Below are 22,163 nucleotides of genomic sequence, written 5' to 3'. Positions count from 1 at the left end.
TGTAACTGTCCTAGCTGAATGACGTAGTCTCGCTTGCTCTGATTTTAAAGCGCTGCCTCGAAGCAACTATCATGGAGGCTCTTTGACTAATGACGTCGCGTGTTTCGACTCCATCTCTCGCAGTTTCGACAACGGCTTTAAGTCAGGAGTTTTATCACTTACCCGGTTATGGTCAGTAGTTTACTCCCTACACTCTGGTTCCCTGACCGCTTCAAAACAGGTGAAAACTTCTTCTGCATGGCATTAAGCACCAATCAAATAAATAAAGAGATCAATTTTAGAAGAATGGTAAATATTCCCTGTGAGGATCATAACCAACAGGGATCCACACTCAGATAAAGTTTCAGTGCAATGCCCGTATATAGGTATAACAAATATAGAATGTACACCCTCCTTGCATTAGTACTTTTATACTCAGTACCTGTTCACTTATATGACGCGACGGTCAGGTTTATGGGCGGAGAAAACCTGGGGACCCGGGGTTTCACCTGAACCTTACGAGACAAACCATCTGACCTAAAGTCCCAGTCCGAACAGCGAGAGCTGGGTTCGAACAGACGACCTAATGGTCAAGGTCCAAGCTGACAGTCACAGTAAGCCAGTGAGGTACCCGGATTTATAAAAGACCAATGGACAATAATCCTTTCACAAATCTTTAGCTATTTTAGTGCCTCACAGCAAGAAACTGCTGACCATGATATCTATGTATATACACTGTTACGGTATTGAAAACAGCAACAGAAAACAGACGCAGTGACTCAATATTACAATGTAAACAATGCTTTATATGTAACATGAGACGTACAGTTTTAAAGACAGTTCAACAACAACAACATAAAAAAACATACACATTAGTATTACCGGTCTTTAAAAGTTTCCAGTTCACCTTTGCATCCCAAGGAACGTATTCCAGGAGATCCAATGTAAAGACCATGGGATAAACACAAAATTCACACAAGTCACAAATTGTCCTAGTCAGGTACTTCGCTAGGTTAGTGAATGCGAACACAGTACACAGGTTACACAGAACTGGAACAGTCAAGCCTTTGAATGACGTCACACCCGCAGAGCACAACACAGGGTAAATACAGGCATGGAGGTATCATCCACCTTAGATCAGTCACAGCTCCCGCAGAAGCTCACAAACGAGCCGTTCAGAGACGTAGAGTAATGTCACCTTGTGGCAGAACGAACGTCCTTTGCAAAACTGAAAACTTCAGTTTAGAGTCCTTGACGACCTTGTCGGTCAGGTGAGGTCAGCGTGTTAAACAAATTACACAGTCAACACTGTATAATCATAATAAAGATCCGAACACCAATAAACGTGACTTCCGCAGAAATTCACATAAACCAGACATCAGTACTACTGTGGTACACAAACGGTGCCGGCATAAAAATCTGTCCTCCCAAACGAAACTGGCATCACCAGCTCATATAAATATAATGGACTCGATACGAGAGCATCGCACACTCTCCTGGCTCCCAGTGGATGCAGCAAAAATACCTCTCCTCTGCACAGAAAACACGGCTTATATACGTGCCAGGTGGATTCAACTATTTTTAAACACAGAGTTTAACAGCCAATGAACAGCCAGTTAAATAAACAGAGCATTGAACAAGGTGCTTTCCATCAGGTCCGCGCTGTACATATATAACAGGGCCTGTTATGTTTTCAGAAAGGTCCGCAGACTAACAGTACATGAAGACGTTAAATAGTCATACATAACACCCTCACCCTTCAGGGAAAGAAAGTTTAGCATAAAACTTTCTTTAACATATTCATAATTATGAATAATAATAACGTTTACCACAGTCTTTAAAAACAAAGCTGCAGAAAACCAACTAGAGACGTGACAAACAATCAGCAATCACATTATCTTTCCCTTTTATGTGTCTAATCTCTAGATTAAATTCTTGCAAAAGCAAACTCCACCTTAACAATCTTCGGTTTTTACCTTTTAGTTTGTGCAAGAAGGTTAAGGGATTGTGATCTGTATACACAACAATGGGGTAACTTGACGAAGTCACGTATACTTCAAAATGCTGTAATGCTAGAATCAAGGACAGACACTCCTTTTCTATTGTCGAATAATTTCTCTGGCACTTGTCAAATTTGCGAGAGAAAAAACATACAGGGTGATCAACGTGATCTGTTTCATTTTCTTGTAACAAAACTGCCCCAGCAGATATATCACTAGCATCAACAGCTAGCTTAAATGGTAAATTAAAATCAGGTGCTACAAGTATGGGGCCGCTGCTTAGCATGGCCTTTAATCTATCAAAAGATCTCTGACACTCAATGGACCACAAGAATTTAGCACCTTTCTTTAACAGCTGAGTTAATGGCTCACTAACAAATAAAAAGTTCCTACAGAACTTTCGATAATAACCTGCCATGCCCAAAAAACGCGTTAACTCTCTCTTACAACTTGGCACTGGAAAACAAGAGATAGCAACTCCACAAGGATGTACAACATTGAGATCAGTGCTATCTCTGTCTACATATGGCTTTAACATGTTAATGTGACAAAGTTGTCTAGATTTGCGCCGATCAGGAGTGAAAATAATATAATTAAGATCACTTAGCCTCTTGTCTACTACATAAGGTCCAAAATAACGAGCCTCAAGTGGCTTACCACTAACTGGAAGTAAGGCCAGTACCTTCTGACCAACTTCAAATCTGCGTCTTACTGTCTCTTTGTCATACTTAGTTTTCATACTCTTCTGAGAAGCTGTAAGATTCTCTCTGGCTAACTCACATACTCTGTTGAGCTTAGTACGAAAACTTGACACATACTGTTATAGGTTAACATTGTCACTATCACCAGACACAAACTTTTCCTTGAACAACTGTAGTGGACCACGCACAGTATGGCCAAACACAAGCTCAAATGGACTAAATCTAAGTGAGTCTTGTACACACTCTCTTACAGCAAACATTAACAAAGGTACACCCTCGTCCCAATCTTTCCCTGTCTCAAAGCAGTAAGTTCTTATCATACTTTTCAGTGTCTGATGGAATCTCTCTAGTGCTCCTTGACTTTGTGGGTGATAAGCTGAGGATTTATACTGGCTAATACCTAGCTCATGCATAACTTGTTGGAACACACCAGACATGAAATTTGAACCCTGGTCTGACTGTAATGACTTAGGCAGACCAAACATGGTGAAGAACTTAACTAAAGCCTTAATTACAGTCTTGGCAGTAATATTCCTTAATGGAATTGCCTCAGGGAAACGAGTTGAAGTACACATTATAGTTAACATATACTGATTTCCAGACTTTGTCTTAGGTAGGGGACCAACACAATCTTTTAAGATTCTACTGAATGGCTCACCAATTGCAGGAATAGGGCTCAAGGCTGCCTTGGGGATTGTCTGGTTAGGTTTCCCCACTAACTGACATGCATGACAAGACCTGCAAAATTCAGTAACATCTTTCCTTATTCCTGGCCAATAAAAATGACTGAGAATCTTATGATAGGTCTTATTAACACCTAAATGACCTGCTAACGGCGTTTCATGCGCTATGGTCAGTATGTCTTTACGATAAGACTTGGGCACAACTACCTTATGCTTAATTGCCCATTCATCCTCCAACGAAACATCGGGAGGCCTCCACTGCCGCATCAATATGCCAGACTTGACATAGTAGTAGCATGGGTCAAATAAAGATTCACCATCTTTAGCTGCATCATTAAACAAGCAAAAAATACTTGGATCACTGTGTTGTTCAGCAATCAACTCAGTCCTACAAAATGGCAGATCACCACTAACAAAATTAGTATCTACTTCCTGCTGGCTGTCTAATTTGGAAGAATCTCCATCCAACATGTTGTTGAGAAAAGTCTCGCTCAAATCAACAGTACTACCCTGGTCCGTACTGACTTTTCTAGACATAGCTCTTGTAACAACACAGGACGGATATAAACCCGCTATCTCGCTTTCAACTGGCTCTGTGACTGAATTCAGAGAAGGCTTATCAACCATTAAGGGATCAACAGTAACTTTATCATGCGCTAAGTCATTTCCCAACAACAAATGAATACCCTCAAAAGGTAATGAAGGCTTAATGCCTACCCTGACAGGTCCAGATATCAAATCTGATGACAAATAAATATCATGAAGGGGAACACTGACAAAGTCACTAGACTCTACACCTCTAATAAGGGCACGAACCCCAGAGTATGACTCTTCAGAAAAGGGCAGAGTATTCATCAACAACAGAGACTGAGATGCCCCAGTATCCCTTAATATCTTTATAGGGGTAGCACAAGACATGTCGCTTCTAAGCGACACTGAACCAGAATTGATAAACGGAGCGAAGCTATCCATAGAGCATTTGGGAATCTTATCCAATCCCGTATCAGCTAACTCAGATCTGCTTTTAACTGCTGATGTAACTTCCGGCAATGTTTTGTGCATTGCAACACAAAGACCTGTGGGCTTAGACTCATTCTGAGCTTCCCGTCTCCTTTTCAAGGTATAACATTCACTCATCACGTGACCTACCCGCTTGCAAAAATTACAAGTGACCCTATTTCGAGGACTACTATTCCAATCTGAACTACGTGAACCATGAGCTGTAGAACCACTGGAGCCTGGTGTAGAACTCTTCTGTGTAGAGCTACCTCTACCTGTTGCATGTGACTGGGTTTTTCTACGTGTAAATGAATTAAATGGCTTACCCGTGTGTGTAACCTTATGTGTCAAGGAATAATCATCAGCTAAACTGGCTGCCTCTTCAAGTGTACTCGCCTTCTGCTCATCAACGAACACCTTTACATCATTATGAATACAACGCTTGAACTCTTCTACCAGCACAAGCTGACGCAAACTTTCAAAATCCTTGTCTATTTTCTTTGCTATACACCAGCGATCAAACAACTGCTCCTTAGCTCGACCAAACTCAACGTATGTCTGATCTCTACCTTTTTCATAGTTACGAAATTTCTGGCGGTAAGCTTCAGGCACCAATTCATAACCCTTCAAAATTACCTCTTTCACATAGTCATAACTGGAAGCATTCTCTACACTTAACTGAGTGTAAATTTCCCTGGCCTTTCCAATTAGCACACTCTGTAATAACATAGTCCAGAACTCTTTAGGCCACTTCAAACTATTCGCAATTTTCTCAAAATGCAGAAAATACTTATCCACCTCTTTTTCCTGAAAGGATGGAACTAACCGAATGTATTTGGTCACATCAAATCCTGAATCCTGTCTCTCATCTCTCTCAACCTCTAACTTTTTCATTTGGAACTCCAATTCTCTTTCCCTCTCTCTTTCTTGCATTTCTCTCTCCTCTCTCTGCATTTTCAACTTTTCTAACTCTATCTCATGTTCCCTCTCTTTCTCTTTTTCCTTCTCTCTTTCCTCTCTCTGTACTTCCCTCTCTCTTTCCTATCTCCACTAAATGTTTCAACAAAGTATACTGCATATCTCTTTTCCTCCATGAAGACTTTACGGACAAACCTAAAAATGTCCCTAACTTAACCAAGTCTTCCTTCTTTAAACTCTCAAAAACATCCTGATCGGGTGCATTAACAAACTGTTTAGGATCAAAATCTCCCATTGTAAATATTTAGCCACTGAATCTTCACCGTTAATATTAAGCAATCGCTTCTCACATATGTTTAACTTCAAATATCCGGTGCAAAACTAAAGGGAAACAATCAGTTCCCGGACAAGCCCCCAATTTCTGTTACGGTATTGATCGCTAATAAGACCTCTACCAATGTATGGTGGCGACGCCTCCACTGAGATTTGCTTACAGCGACTTACATTTCAAATGATTCAAATGGTCAGTTCTAAACGGTTTCATCCAAAACGGATCGAATAAATATCTAAATAGAGTACTACCTTACATAATCTGATAAAAACATTGGACTATAGGAGAAAAGACAAAGGCGTCCGTTTTAAATTAAGAATAATGGTGGAGGGTACTGACTTTACAACGCCTACAAGTAGCAATTCTATATAATGTAACAATGTAATTTGTAATGAAAAAGGAATTTGTATTAATTATTACTCCCATAGTTGCATTTTGTAATAACTTATTCGTTTCAAGAAATTATTACAAAAAGCAAGTATCAGAGTGGCTTTTTGTAATAATTATTACAAATTGGGTTTTTATTACAAACTGCGTTGTAACACTCTGAGAGTAGCTTTTTTAAAAATTATTACAAATTGCAACTTCCAGAGCTGAAACTTATTCCTTTCATGGAGACACTGGAAAATTCCATCTCAAGATGATCAAGCCTAACCTTACAGATGTCTTATATGATAATAATGACGGTAACTCTCTTTAAGAACATATTTGTTACACATTGCCTTATTACGACTTGCGTCGCAGGCGTTAGAGCAAGGGGTTTATTTTGTTTACAACGGGGGTTTGTGATGGCTACTGTCAGGGTTTATGTTTATTACATAGAGGGTTGATGATGTTTATCGTGAGGGTTTTGTATGTTATACTGCGAGGGTTCGTAGCGCTTACTGTGAAGGTTTATATACTGTTTACTCTAAATATTCATGAAGAATGTTTTAAAACTGAAAATTAGCACTGGATTAGATTTGCATTAGAAAAGATAATAACTGAGGCATTAACAAGTGTAAAGGCAGGCTACGCGCAAGTATTATTAAAATATTTACGTACTAGTATGTTCCAACTTAATTGTATAAAATTAGTGAAATATTTACAACTAGAAACAAAGAATACAAATGATCTAACTGTTAAAATAACGAGACGATTTTATTTGCCTGGTGTTTTACGACCTCCTACAATATTGCGAAGTTGGACACTTGCAAAAAATAAAGCTTTATGGACAAATTAGTTGCCATTTGCGCTAATTTAAAATTTGGTACGTAGTTCACATTCTTTTTGGGTTATGCCTAAAGAAATAATACCTGTTTTGCCAACAGCGTTACTGCTAAAAATGCTGTTGTTACTTTAGAAACAGACTATATATAAATTTTTTTACTCTATTACTGATGCTATTCTAAATCGTTCAAATCGTATGATCTAACCAAAGGTATAATAGCAAAGTGTGAATTGTTTTATTTCAAAGATTTCTTAGACTATCTGTCAGCAAATATTGTTTGTTTTCTTTTTATTCACAAAATTCTTATATCATCAGAATGTAGTATTTGGTTATTTGATGCTACATATAATAAAGACATTTAAAAAAGCGTGGGAAACAAACAGAGGAAATGAGACCTGTAAATGACATAATATAATGGTCTGGTAAAAATGAGTGGTAGATAACACCGTGTTTTGTTGGAAACAGCCTAAAGATTGCAGCTCTCGGATTGGCCGCTGTTCGATTGTCGCAACTCGAGCTGGTCATAAATTCCAGCTGTCACTGGATCAAAATGACTACATGTAAAAAAGCCATACTCTGTTTGAATTGAATAGCATTGGTATTTCACTTAGACCAGGACATGTCATTTCGTTTAACATTATCGCGGATAAATGGCCTTTCCTGTCTCCTTATTACAACTGTTTAAATTTAAATTTAAAAATTGTTAGGCACGTCGTAAAACTCCAAGCATTCATTCATTCATTCATTCATTCACATCTCCAGAATCTCATTTGAACAACTATTTGTTGAAAATGTAATTAACTACTGACTTCCAAACAGAAGTCATTCTTTAGATAAACTGTTCCTCTCTCATCTCGTTTTGAAAGTCAGTTTTCATTGCACTGCATCCATATCCAATTTCGTAAAGTATGTCTAATCGATTCATTAAACATTATGTTCACATTAATGCAATTTGTAATAATTTAATAACGCCGTTTAGGAATAGCTATGTTTGATAGAAAGTTTTCATTGTCTTCTGAAAATGAATACAATATTACAAAAAGCCACAGTAAATTGAGTAGCAATTTATAACAGATAATTTTAAAATGCCATTAAGTGCTTCTGTAATAATTTTTTACAAATTCTGTTACAACAATTATAACATCTGCACCACAAATTGTAATAATACAATTTGTAACAATTATCATTTTGAAAATGTTTTCGTCATTAATATCATCTGCAGTTAAGGCATTGTCATGCTAGCCATTTTGTTTGTCTTTATCACATAAAGCCACTTTGGAAGTCGCAAATTGTAACAATTTATCTCATAAAGCCATTTTAGTAATTTGTAACAATTTATCACATAAAGCAACTTTGGAAGTCGCAATTTGTAACAATTTATCACACAAAGCAACTTTGAAAGTTGCAATTATTCTTTCTTATCACATCTGCCAGTTACCGTGTCTATTATGGACATTCAAAGTACATACCAAAAACCTCCACAGTAACGAGCATTTAAAAACTATATCATTGAAAATGAAACTACATAGTTTGCAAAATGCATATCAAAGACCCACCACTGTAAACAGCATTAAGAGTGTGTGATACTAGTAATTGGCAAAGTAACACAATGTAACCACTGAAATCCGACCTCTTAAAAATCTACCTAGCTTAAGAGTAAACACTCTGAATAGTGTTTGTAAAAATATTATAAACTGCCTTTCTATTACAAAGTGAGTTAACGTCTGAAACGCAATATTTAATAACGCAATATGTAACCAATATGTTCTTAAAGGAAGTTATCGTCTTTATTCTCATTCATGACATCTGTCAGATTAGGCTTGTTCACCATTAGATAAAATTTCTCAGCGTCTTCTTGGAACAAATAAATTATTATAAAAAAACTCTAGGAGTTACAGTTATTACAAATAGTTTTTTATTACAAATTGCCTTGTTACAGGCATAACATATGGACTGCCAGTGCATGGCCTAACCTGAGCTCAAGCAACAGTAGACTCTACCGAAGAGTTTATCATGTAGATGTAGTCGATGCCGCTTTTCCAAGCATTGAGGGTACAGTTCTTTAACCACCGGTATATCATTTCTATACGACAAGGTCATTGCACTGTCACGGGGCAATCACAGACACTCGGGTTCATATACACGTTAATTCCTACCTGCATGAGACTCTAGAACTGGCCAGGTGTAGTGCCTGGTGTCTTATTTCCAGTAAGTCTGCACTATAAATATGCCTACGCTGGGATTGCTATGAAAGGTGTCGAAAGCGAATTTGTACACAAAGCAAATAATGTGGACCGCGCTTCCATTAAAGCGGTTTTACAATAGAAACAAGTCGAAGTAACATATCACTTACGGCTGCATAAATATAGGAACTCCTAAAATACGAAGTGTTAAAATTATAAAACATATTAAATGCTGTAAAATGGGAGAGCCGACATCTTAAAATGTTACGCTGAGTAACGATAGTGGACAAGTTAGGACATAATGTTAGATGAAAGATGAAAGGAAACCAAAAGTTGTTCGGTGAAAGCTGCAATAAGCAGAGAAAAATGCAGGTGAGAAACGCAAAATAAATGAAAGCCAAAGAAGGTGGGTGGGGCTGGGGGGAGTTGATGAAATTAAAAAAGCACGAACTTTATACAAAGTGGACGACATGGCGGCCATCACTAAAGGCATAAACCAACACTATCTGGCTTGTGACAGCAACACGCTCACACGTTTGTTGGTTATTTGTGGGGTCCGATGTCTATACGCATGCGATTGGCGCGTTTCTCCACTGAACAGCACGCGTATACAGCAAATCACGACGCAGACTGAGCAATACAAAGCGCTTTCGCGCTATTGAGCTCTGCTGAAAACATAATCCGATGCACATGGAGCACCACACAGTTTAATAACTTGAGGTCCCGCGCAGCAGTCATAGGGTATTACCCAGTGATCCTACTGTGCGGTCGCGACACAGTACATTTGTCTGTGCAGTACAGAAGAGTACAGTACCGAACTTTTTTTAATAAAGTTCCAAGCAGTTACAGTACAACAAAGTCTATTACTGCACCATACTGCACGGGCCGTCGACTGTCTGTACCAACATAAAACAGCTACTTACCAGCTGCTGCGGATGATCGTGGATGGTTTCCTCCCTCCATATATATAATGCTGACCGCTGTCGTATAAGTAAAATATTCTTGGATATCGCGTAAAACGCCAATGAAATAAATATCTTATGTGAAGAAATGATAGAATTTAAAAAAAAACAAAACAAAAAGCAAACAAAAATAAAACAAACAAAAACGATTTAGCCTTTCTCAGCTTAAAATAAACTTACCACCTGCCATACAGTACTGTCTTACTTTTGGCTTCTGAGAAATAGGGCACCCCTTAGAACTACAGAGTACCGGAAGGTTGTGACGATATAAACTGAACTCGACAGTCAGGTCATAGACGGCTTTTAATATACACACTGGAAACTGGCATTCAATTATCAATGACCATATTTGGTATACCAGTACACGATAATGCAACCTTTCTGTGCAAGGACAAAGAGAAGATCGATTGGTAGGGCATTCAAGTTGGGAATAGATACCCCATTGATACCCTAACGCTAAGTGACACCATTCTTTGGAATAGTATCTTCCTCCGTGTCACGCCATTTACACCCGAACGCCTCAATCTACACGCACGGTTTCGTTTTCAGAATGGGCAGCTGACTAAAGTTAGGGTCCACTGGGCAAAGCTCTTGAACCCTGGATGTATTCTAAGCGATTTCCGGCCAGTATAATGAGAAGATAAATAGCAAAGTGTAAGGTGGGGGGGCCTCTTTTCCATAGTTGTGGCAATGTTGTGTTAAGCACCTTGACTATAGTGATGTGGGCATATGTCTTCACATTCAAGTTCAAAATCTGTCTAGGACAGGGGATTTCTACATTGCCCCGGTCTTGCTGCTTGTAGAGTCTTTACAGTGACTGTAAGCCGTCGACCAAACTCGTGTGGCTGTTTGACTTAGCATCTCTGTGGCATTTAAATGCAGCTCAATGTACAAAAATGCATACATGCAAAATACATACTATCACAATGTCGCGTCCTTATTGGCAGATTTAGTAATTACTATGTTTGCTCAGCGAAAAAACGCGATTCGCTATTTCGGATCTATAGAATTTTAAAATGGATATATGAATTATATATATGTATGTATATGCTTGGGGTTTTAGCCTTCGTCGTACTTTTTTTTTACAGCCCTATCACCACGAGGAGCCACGATGTGTGTACATATACTGTGTCTTCTTGTGGCAGGGAGAGTCCATGTCGCTACTGAGGTATCATGCAGAAGGCACCAGACATGACACCCCACTCAGTCACATTATACTTACACCGGGCAAACCGGTCTTATTTCCTTGCTTTGACCAGTCAGTGCTGAGCACCAAGCGAGACATCACCAAGTGCCATTTTTACAGTCGTTGGTATGACCAGACCCGGGTTTGACCCTAGTTATCCCGACGTCGAGGTGGAGCCGTTAGACCACCGGTCAGACCCTCGTATGCATATAAGACATATCCATGCATGTGAGGTAATGCAATTACGATTAATTCAAATCCTCTTTATGTTGGACCGACCCTACTGCCCTCCACAAGACCACTTTTGACTCTAACATTTTACGTGGTTATGTAATGGTGGTAAGGAATCCAAATGAAGTCACGTAATATACGCAAAGAGCTGACATTTGTATAGCGTACGGTTCTGCACTTGATTGGTTAAGTCAGGATTGTACAGACAGGCGAGGGGGCGAGACGAGAGAGGGCGGTCACCCTTCTCACCACGTGATGTAGGCCTACGTGCTACAGATCAAAAGTAATTATCTGGAGTGCAGCCCGTTGACCGAAATTGCCATGTGGTTGTCTTTGTCATTCTTAAACCTTGCACTAGACTTATGAAATGGACAAACTTGATCGAGGCTGTCAATAAAAAATATACATGAACAGAGTTCCTAAATATCGTCTTGGTAGAAAATGCTTAGAAATTATGTATAAATGTTTTATTACATCAGCTATGGAGTGAGTGAGTGAGTGCTTGGGGTTTAACGTCGTACTTAACAATTTTTCAGTCATATGACGACGAAGAAATCCTTAGAATGCATGTAATGTGCTTCCTTGTTGCAGGGCGGATTTCCACCGCTCTTTTATCTAGTGCTGCTTCACTGAGACGGCTTATCGAAGGCAAGTGTAACTCCGTTCTGAGCTTCTAGTGTTACCACACAGTTATCTACTTTGTTCACAATATGGCGGCCTCCATGCGATAACGTGTTCCTCAATCCTCTACTCTCTGTTGGCGATCGTGGGAAGAGTACCAATCAGTACGTTGTATAATGTGTTTATTGTCATTATAAACAGTAACAGTAAGGAGAAATCTGCATATCCTTTTGCTATTACTTCATTTAGTTTCGATGTTTGTATTATTTTGGTAAGTGTAGCAAAGCCACGTGGCCCGCATCCTTTTGTAATGTAAACAGATAGTGAATCTATCTTAGCGAGATGTGCCACAGTTCATAAGTTCACAGTTCACGGTACATAAAATTTGGTAATTTGGTGTTCTAGTCATATAAATAGTAAAGCAATATCATGTAACGCTCTAGAATATGTTCTGAATGTGTATACTAATGTGTGATCCCAGTAATGTAACAACAACAACATGTACTACATCAATCAATCCGTGTCATTATTTCCTGTATGACTATGTCACTGATGCAACACTATTACTTTGTATGTTACAATTAATCTGTCTAAGCGATGCAAACCATTAATACTGGTACTCAACGGAGTGCAATAAAACTGGGTGAACATGTAGACGGTATTGTCGTGATTCCTTTACGATCACATCATTGACAATTGATACCAAGATGAGTGACCAGGGAGATACGTGTGAGATGAGAACAGCAAGCGGGGACATGGAACGGGTAGAAAAAGAGATGGTACCCGGAGCCAGGGCAAAAATAATAACCAAGAAAGGCCTTTATTTCTCCAAAGACAATAAATGTAAATATTTATCAAGCCTGTTTAGACAACTGAAACGTAAAAGTGAAGAGATTAAAAGTAAGATGATGGACGGAAAACAGGACATTGACAAAATGAGATCTAAATACAAAGACTGGATGTTAATGTATAAAGAACAATTGTCTGGTCATACAGAATATTGTGCATTACTATCAGAGACCGAAAGGCAGAATTACTTAGATGACATATATGAGGATCGGGATACCTACCTGAAAAACTTTAAGTCGGCATGTTCTAACTGGCAGATAAATGCTGACTCGCAACTGGTCGAAATACAGTCTGCCAGACATACTGGAAGTTGAAACGGTGCAAATATAGCAGTCGCGTTTCCAGTCACCATAGTTCGCGACAAAGTGAAGTGTCGCTGACCAGTGTGCTGTCTGCAGCCAGACTGAAGGTTAAGCAGGATAAGGCGGAACTAGAAGCTAAGATGTCGGCCTTAAAGAGAAAGAATGACATGGAACTTGCTAAAGCGAAACTCAGAATTGAGGAAGAAGAAGAACTAAACTTAGTCACAGAGATGGCTATCATGAATGCCAAGTCCATAGTGTTGGACAGTTTTGACCGACATTCAGAAACTGTTCGTGATCAGACAAATCTGGCAGGTAATGGTAAAACTAATGAAAATATGGAAGGTAAAAATGACCAACCAAAGGCAAATAATGTGAAATCAGTATTAAATGTTAACTCTCCATGTTTTATTCCAGGGGTTGTAAATGCTCGCATGAATGATAACATTGGTTATGGTTATAACATGAATTCAGGTGATGTTACAGATAATGGTAATGGTAATGATGTGCGACACGTTCAACCTGTAAATTCCACATGTGTAAATGCAGTTGCATGTCCTGGTATGAACGCGCCACTTACTGTGCAGTCATTCAATAGCCATCAGATTTCAGGTGAACCAGGGACCAGTATGACTCGTGAGATGACTTCTCAATATTGCTTATCGAATGTCAGAATGCTGTGAAATGTATAGAGGCTGTATGGGTGCTTGAATACCCAGAGAATCTAAGACGTTTAGTGGGCAAACTTTTCCTTATGACCTTCATGACAAGTGGAGAGACATCGTACAGAATACGACAAAGAGACGGGAGGTAATTGGCTTTGGTCACTTAGTACAGTTCGTCAAGGACGAAGCCCGTAAGGTAAACGATCCTATCTTTGGCAGAGAGGCTATGAACTTTAACCTGACAAAACAGAATAGCCGTTCTGGAAACAGCCAGTCATCTCGCCAGGGGAGACAGTAACGATCTAAAGGCAGTTTTGCTACATCAGTTAAAGGAAGTGAGTCAGTTGTATTGTCAGACAGGCAGCCATATTTAAATCAGAGTGTTTCCACCTCTGCTAAGCCAAAAGAAAATAGATTTAGGAACTGTCTGTACTGTGACGAAACATTACACAGGTTGGACAGCTGCAAAGGGTTTTCCACGCAACCAGTGTTAGAGCGAAAGAAGTTCGTGAAGTCGAAGGGGCTATGCTATGGGTGCTTAAAACCAGGTCACCGGAGTAGGGACTGTCGAAACGAACTAGTTTGCTCCATTTGCTAATCTCAACACCCTAGAGTTCTTCATGACGCAACGTAATGACCCACGAGTCTCTCACCAATGCGGTCGCTGTGAGTTCAAGTCCAGCTCATGCCGGGTTCCTTTTCGGCCGTGCGTGGGAAGGTCTCGCATCAACCTACGGATGGTCGTTGGTTTCCCCCGGGCTCTACCCGGTTTCTTCCCACCATAATGCTGGCCGCCGTCATATAAGTGCCGCCGTCATATAAGTGAAGTATTCTTCAGTATTTATTTATTTATTTGATCGGTGTTTTACACCGTACTCAAGAATATTTTACTTATACGACGGCGGCCAGCATTATGGTGGGAGGAAACTTACGACCATGCGCAGGTTGCTGCAAGCCCTTCCCACCTACGACCGGAAAGAAAGCCAACATGAGCTGGACTTGAACTCACAGCGACCGCATTGGTGAGAGACTCCTGGGTCATTACACTGCGCTAGCGCGCTAACCAACTGAGCCACGGAGGTTCCTATCTTTGAGTACGGCGTAAAACATCAATAAAATAAATAAATAAATACTAAATTTCATATTAAAAACAAGCGAGAGAAACAAACCTTACCATTTGTTTGTGAACATTATGATTCTAAGTTTGTCTCATTATTAACATACATTGTAGATGGAGATGGATAGATATCACATAGACACATAGACATGGATGTGTAAATAGAATTTCGTCTACATGCATGTTAGTGTAGAAGCGAAAAAATTTTGCTGCTATATGGGCACAAAATAGGTAATTAATACCTATAATGTAATACAACATATGTAATTATTCGTCGTATTTGCTACACAATGCAATAATGTTACATTACGTGTAGCAAGTGCGATGCCTATGGTGTAATAATAAATATTACATTACGGGATTTTATTACACTATGCATCTATCTACGGTTGTCTCGTTAATGTATCCGTTGTACAGAATGCTATGAAAAAGCAACAACTCTTACCCAAAACATTTGAATTTTTGCTTTTTTTTTCTCCCAGAGCAGTGTCTAATTTTTTCATTATCTCCTTTAGGTATTAGTTTGAACCTCGAGAATGCTTCTTTCTCTCTATAAACAAAGCCATGCAATCGGGCAAATACAGAAATTTTAGAAATTATCCCATTTTTAAGAGTGTATATGCAGGAATATGTCTTTTCTCAACCTCAAAATAATCTGGTTGACTAGAAGATATTCCACCAATATTTGCTCTAGATAATGTAACTGTAGCCCCATTACATGTATAGTATATGCTACGCAGGAGAAACACAGATTTTTTTATTGACTGTACGCTGTTTATATAAAAACTTGCGACCAGCTAGTTTCCTATGACCTAATAAAACTGTAGATAAAAATATCAAGATAAAGTGAATTGCTCATAGTCAGTCTATACACACTGTTTGAAATTTCAAATGTAGAACAGCCGGGTTATTAGGTTAGTGCGCCTCATACTCAGCATAAAGGTTTTTCTTCTTATGCAATTATACCCCTTAGACCGATCTGGAGTTAACTTTTTTTGGTTAAGCAAACATTAAACTTATGGAAATGAAAACCTTTCTATGTGTACAATCTTATCTTCTGCAAGGACATCCATATACACGCCGCAGTAAGGAAACTTTATCATCATCGTGATCTTGCTTTAATTGACACTGGTGAAGCTGTCAGCAGACGTTCACGGGACAAGCTTGTGCGGGCGAACAGTACCCATGCAGTACTCTACGTGATATCACTTTCTTTCTGGAGCCTTCGCGAACTCTAACGTTATCAGCGATAATTTCTTGAGTACTAATATAGAGCAGATAGCCTAAATAAGTATCAGGGATGATAAAAATATACCTAACATGATGAAACATGGAAAATCTACACTTACCTATATTTCCCTTCACATGGAGTGTAATTCAGTAGTAAGTCCAAAACGTCCCTGTGTCTTTTGCCAGGTAATACAGCGATAGCTTCCTGGTTGTGTATTTAATAGGCCGTTGGTATAGAAATAGGACGTTATTTACACACCCTACCTGTCCAGATATCTTTTTAAAAGTCACATGGCAACGTAGGACAAAGTCACCCGGTACTTAGGGCCTGCCTTGTAGGAGTTTTTTGCGTCCTCAAAAGGCACTCACTCATGCAATCCCATACATCCAGGGGTTTCTCAATGTCAACTTTATCTTGCGAAATACTGCACTTTGTAACTGTGATTTGACAAGAACATTACATTCAATGCTCATTTCACAAGAACTTATGAAACAAGATCACATAGGTTGGTTAGGTATCAAATCCATTCTTCCTTATATACGTATACCCACCGCCAGGGAAATAACACAGGTCGGCTAATGAGATCTTTCGCTGAAGTACAGAAAATGGACTATATCGTGTTCTCTTTAAAGCTGTATGTGCTAGTGCGAACGGATGACAAAGCTACCCTTTGATCGATGCCTCTTTGGGCATAAGATAGCTCAAGTTTTAACAGACTATAGCCCTATCACCTTGCTATGCTTTGACCTGGAGGAAGGTGAGGTCGCCACGAAGTGCTGTAGGATCATATGATCACAGTGAACATTCCCACTGTTAACTGTGTCTCGCTCACTCCAGATTTAAATATATCCTCACAAATGAATATAACCACTATGATTTAGAATAACGCACTTGTATGTCAACGTTATTAACTTCTGCTAAGAGTACGGTACTCGATAAGCGTAAAATTTAAACGGACATATAGGCTTATGCCCGAAGGACATTCAAATTTTTTGAGTTGATCAGCTAAATACAAAAATGAAATTGCATTTGACTCCTAATTAAACGCCTCAGCCTATATTTTCGAAATTTATCACTGAATTAAGAGAATTACAAGAGGCAATCCGAGACTAGTGTAAACTGCGCACCCGACGAGATAACTTGTAAAAGAGCCAGCACAAATCAAGATTCCCACAGTGCAACGTTCAATCGCGGATCGCACATGTACTGAACAGCATGACCGATTGAAATATGGTCTCCCTTTCTATCGACTATGTATTATAAAATAGTGGTCAATCTCAACGATCTGTACGTCACAAATGAAGTTACATGTGTATAGAATTTACATGTAGAAGATATAGAGCAAGCTGCATCACTGTCACGTAAGGAGATCACTGAAGGTGTAAACAGAGCCGATTAAATCCAGGCAAGATGGCCTACCCTAAAAAAAAGAAAATGAAAAGCAAATTAAAACTTTAGGGGGGGGGGGGGGGGAACCTTGTTAGGAAAACTAATCAGAATGTTTCTGGCCTTCAAATATCACTCGTTTCGTTTCATGTTAGTTAACACCCACTGATCCACGTGAACATCGTAATTTGCACTGACTTTAATGGTGGCAAGAGCTGAAATGTTGCCAAACGTAACTAGGCTCAATTCATGGTTTACTTCAGTCGCCACTTTCACTTTAAAATTACCACTTTTTGTTCATGTTGCGAAGATATATACATCCTTGTAACAGGTCATTCTTTTTGCATACATAACAGCCAAACAGATATCCTCACGTTTGTAGCTTTGTCACCAATACCCGGTAAGAGGTCCTGAAGAAAGGTACGAGCCATCACTTCAATGATTTCGCAATCTGCTCCCCTGTATGCACCCAAGCGTCATTGCCCTGGCAACAAACGATAAACTGCTATAAATCGCGTAAAAATGTAAGCCTATAATAACCGTGCCATTCAACTTTCCAACCAAAAGATAATCCTTTTATGGTGGGCTACACAAGTCTTTTCTTTTAATAGCGTCATAGTATTACGTTCTCACCTTAATTACCAGAACTCACCAAACTGACATAGGTATATTATGTGATTTTATCATCAAATTTATACTTGAATATGCACCGAACCGCTTGCCGACTGAAAACTAAACCAAGGTCAACTAAGCCAGCCAAACAAAGCGTCAATTTACTGTCATCGGGTTCATTAATTCTAGAGAACACCGTTTGTATTTCCGAAAAGATGATGTGTGACATATGTTATTATATGTACAATGTAGAACTTAGATGTTTGCTATGGTGAGCTATCTGTGTCATTAAACGAACTTGTATCAATCCTGAAAACTCAAAAGCGACACCATAGTGTATAGTTAATTGATCAAAATTTCCAGAAAAGATGAATATAAAACTATCATATTACCTCCATATCTCATATATCTCACTGGTCGTGGTCGACCACGCTGGTGTTGCCATTTGCGCAGCCCAACGTTCGTTGAAGACAAATTACCTTCCACCAAAACTGGCGTGCACACTTGTACGGCTATATGTGGGGAATTTCGTTAGCCACTCCAGTGGCTTTTCCCGGGTACTCCGGTTTCTTTCATCTATAATACTAACCGACATCGTATAAGAGATTGGTGTTTTACGCATAGGCCTACCCATGAATAGGCTATTTCCCTTATAGGACGACGGTCATCGTATAAGTGATTGATGGTGTTTTACGCCTAAGTCTACACAAGAATATTTTCCTTATACGACGGTCGCCATAATGGTTGATTGATGTTTTACGCCTACCAAAGAATATTTCCCTTATACCACGGCGGTCATCGTATAAGTGATTGGTGTTTCACGCCATACCCAAGAGTATTTCCACTGTACGACAGTGGCCATCGTATAAGCGAAATATTCTTGAGTATGCCTTTCTATATGGCGTTAAACAAATGTCAAATCAAATAACGTGATGTCTTATAACATAATGACGCTTATGACACAAGCCATAATTACTTTATTACACAGCAAGGCGTCGCCTGTTGGCTTAGTTACGTTATAGTATGGCAAAATTTGGACGGCAGTGTTATCCAATAGAATGTCGTGTGCTACAACTAAACAGTTTGCTACTACTAGTCAGTATGTAGAGAATTTTTAGAGCTTGAACGACAAAAGGCTACACGGCATAACTGATCTTTTTATGTCAGACAAAAAGTTGGTGACTTAGGATAACTTACGCAAAATATTTAATGTCTGAGATTTGATTAAAAAAGCAATGCAGCACAGCTAAGTGTACAATTTCGCCAGTCTTTGAAGTGACACGGAAAAGAGAGTTCTGAATGGAGTCTCCTATTTGTTTATTTGATTGTTGTTTGACGCCATAAATGACGCCTCAAGAATACACTGTTTGCCCACAGTGATGGAATAAAATATAATAGATTTTTCCAGATTTGCACCAGATTTTCCCCAAGGTTTTGGGCTACCAAGAAAATTCTAGACAGATTTACCATCTTCGGTTAAAGGTCGAACCATTTGCAAAGTTCAAACCTTCAGAGAATGCAAAATGCTGAAAGGAATACAAAAGCAGAAGATCTATCTTCAATTGTTGAGATTTAATGTGACCATAAGATTCAAATGAAAACAGATGAATCGATGAACTTGACAAATGGGAATGCACAAAAAAAGTATTAGCAACAGATTAAAAGTCTCTAGTAACGTGTGTGACCACACTGGCACGAATGAGGATAAGGAGACGTCGCGGCATGCTATCAGCGAGGTTGCTGATGACGTCAGCATAGCGTACCACTCTTCCCTCAGAGCCCGTGCCAATTCTTGCAGGGTTTGAGCCGTACGGCCAAGGACATCCCAGGCATGCTCGATGGGGTTCATGTCAGGCGAACAAGCTGGCCATGGGAGCTGCTCCACACCCTCATCCCAAAGAAACTGTCTGACGACGTTGGCCCTTTGTGGCCTGGCGTTGCCATCTTAAAGCCGAAAATTGTTGCCGTCGACTTGTCTTGCATGTGGCAAGCAGTGTTCCTGTAAAATATTCAGATACACGGTGGCGTTGACGTTTCCTTCCGTCACGAAAAGCTCTGTTTTGCCACCATGATGAATGCCACCCCTGAATACCATCACTGAACCGCCACCACCTTGACGAGACTCCCGGACACAGTCATCATGGAGGTTCTCGCTACGCAATCTCCGAACCCTTTGTCGTCCTTCTTGTCGGTCAAAATGGATGTATCTGCTTTCGTCAGTGAAGACGACTTGACGCCAATGGCCGTCCTGTAACACCCGGCTCCCCCTAGCCCAAAGGAGTCGTGCAACATGATGCGGAGCAGTCAGACGTGGACATGTGACCATCGTCTTGCTCGATGCCCTGAATCGAGGTTTGGCGTGAAACACGAACCCCATAGTGTTGCCTCCACAAGAGACGGAGATGGCTGGCTGGCATTCTGCAGTTTGTTCAACACAGGTGTATCAGTCTCCTATCCTGTCGTTTTTGTGGTCGAACGTGGACGCCCTGTTGACTTTCCTGGCGTTAACTGACGCGTTTCAGAATCTTAGAGACCGCACTTTGTGATATCCTTGCAAAAGTGGCGATATCGGCCTGTTTAAACCCTTCCCGTCTTAGGGCAACCACCCACAGTCGAATCGCTAGTGGCGTAGGAGCAGGCATGACACTGTGAACTTCTATGTCAAAATTTGCGTCCATGAAATCAGGGATGGCCTAAACAGACGGCCTGTTTATATAGGGGTGCATCGGGAGAGAAAGTACGAAACTTAAATTGTGTCGCTTTACATGGCCCTCAACTCTCAGTCCTTCCACGTAACTAAATTTTGGACTTCCACTTACATAAAGGGTCCTTCGTATAATAGTTAAGAAGAGCCAAGTGTATTGCAGGGAGGACCAAATACTGGTATTTTCCAGAAGCGTAACCTGAATTTATTTTATTCCATCATTTTGGGCAACAGTGTATTTCACCAATAAGTTGGCGGCCATTTTGATGGGTGGAAGAAACCTGAGTGTTTGGATATGGGTTGCAATAACCATTCCTGTTGCTTAGTAACCTATACGTCATAGAGCTGTGTCCAGTATGGAAGGTCCTATCGATCCAAAGCCAGATTCGTTTATTTAAAACGCAGATTGCCATAAATCAAGTGAAATATAACATCAAAAACAACAGTCATGTTGTTGAAGTAGTTTTAATTTTACGAACGCATGAGGAAATTTGCAACGCTGGACACTCTCCGTCGGCTATGATATATGATCTATGCTCCTTTTCTTTACCTGTCTTTTCTCGGACGTGTATGACCGTCTGTGTTCCAAGGGTTATATCCTCCAGATGATAAAAAACGTCACTTTCTTTCTATTCTATTTTACGCTGTTTTGATTCGAGAATATTCCATTTGCGTGAAAGCTATTAGGGTTAAGACTATACCTATTTATACGTATAAGAATGAAAAGTTGGATATTTCTGATGTGAAGAAATGTTAGAATAAAAAAAAAAACAATTGAGCCTTTATCAGCTCTCTACATCTTTGTATTCCGACTGCCTTTTCAAACGTATTGTTTATACAAAAGCCTATTGGACCGAACAGCTGGGAAAAAATGAGAAGAAACCACTGCACCTTACCAAAGACATGGTACGCAAACCTCCTTAGAACAGGCGTGACCTGAGTTGAAACACTCGAACTCAATGCTTCACAGCCTGTGGCCCCTAAATGAACGACGCCTGTGCGTTGTACCAGGGACAGTACCGACAAGAACATTGACCGATGCAGGCTTAACAGAACGTCGTTGTAGTGCAAAGACGGCTAAGTAAAATATAAGAAGGGTGATATAACAGAAATATTCTCACTGAACTGATTATATTATATTAAAGTAAGTATTTACAGGACTGCAATGTAGCATGCATGGGGGAAATATGGATACTAACAAATATCTTCTCGTCTTTGAAAAATATTCCAAAAATTAAGAATATAACTTTGATGGAAACATATCACAAACATAAACAAAAGCACTGACAACCG

At 39.7% G+C, this 22,163-nt stretch overlaps 1 protein-coding gene across 1 annotated transcript in view; it reads right to left on the bottom strand.

The window, feature by feature from the left end:
- LOC135481957 (alpha-1,6-mannosyl-glycoprotein 4-beta-N-acetylglucosaminyltransferase-like) overlaps positions 1 to 16,318 on the bottom strand; it is a 60,148-nt gene extending 43,830 nt beyond the window's left edge. Inside the window, exon 1 of the mRNA XM_064761750.1 lies at positions 16,287 to 16,318. The gene's annotated coding sequence lies outside the window, so the exon portion shown is untranslated. The remainder of the gene's footprint in view (positions 1 to 16,286) is intronic.
- Between the last annotated feature and the right edge of the window lie 5,845 nt (positions 16,319 to 22,163).

This window comes from Liolophura sinensis, chromosome 1 (genome assembly GCF_032854445.1).
Source record: "Liolophura sinensis isolate JHLJ2023 chromosome 1, CUHK_Ljap_v2, whole genome shotgun sequence".
NCBI lineage: Eukaryota > Metazoa > Mollusca > Polyplacophora > Chitonida > Chitonidae > Liolophura > Liolophura sinensis.
Note: the sequence above shows the minus strand (reverse complement) of the source record. Positions and strands in the feature narration are given on the sequence as shown.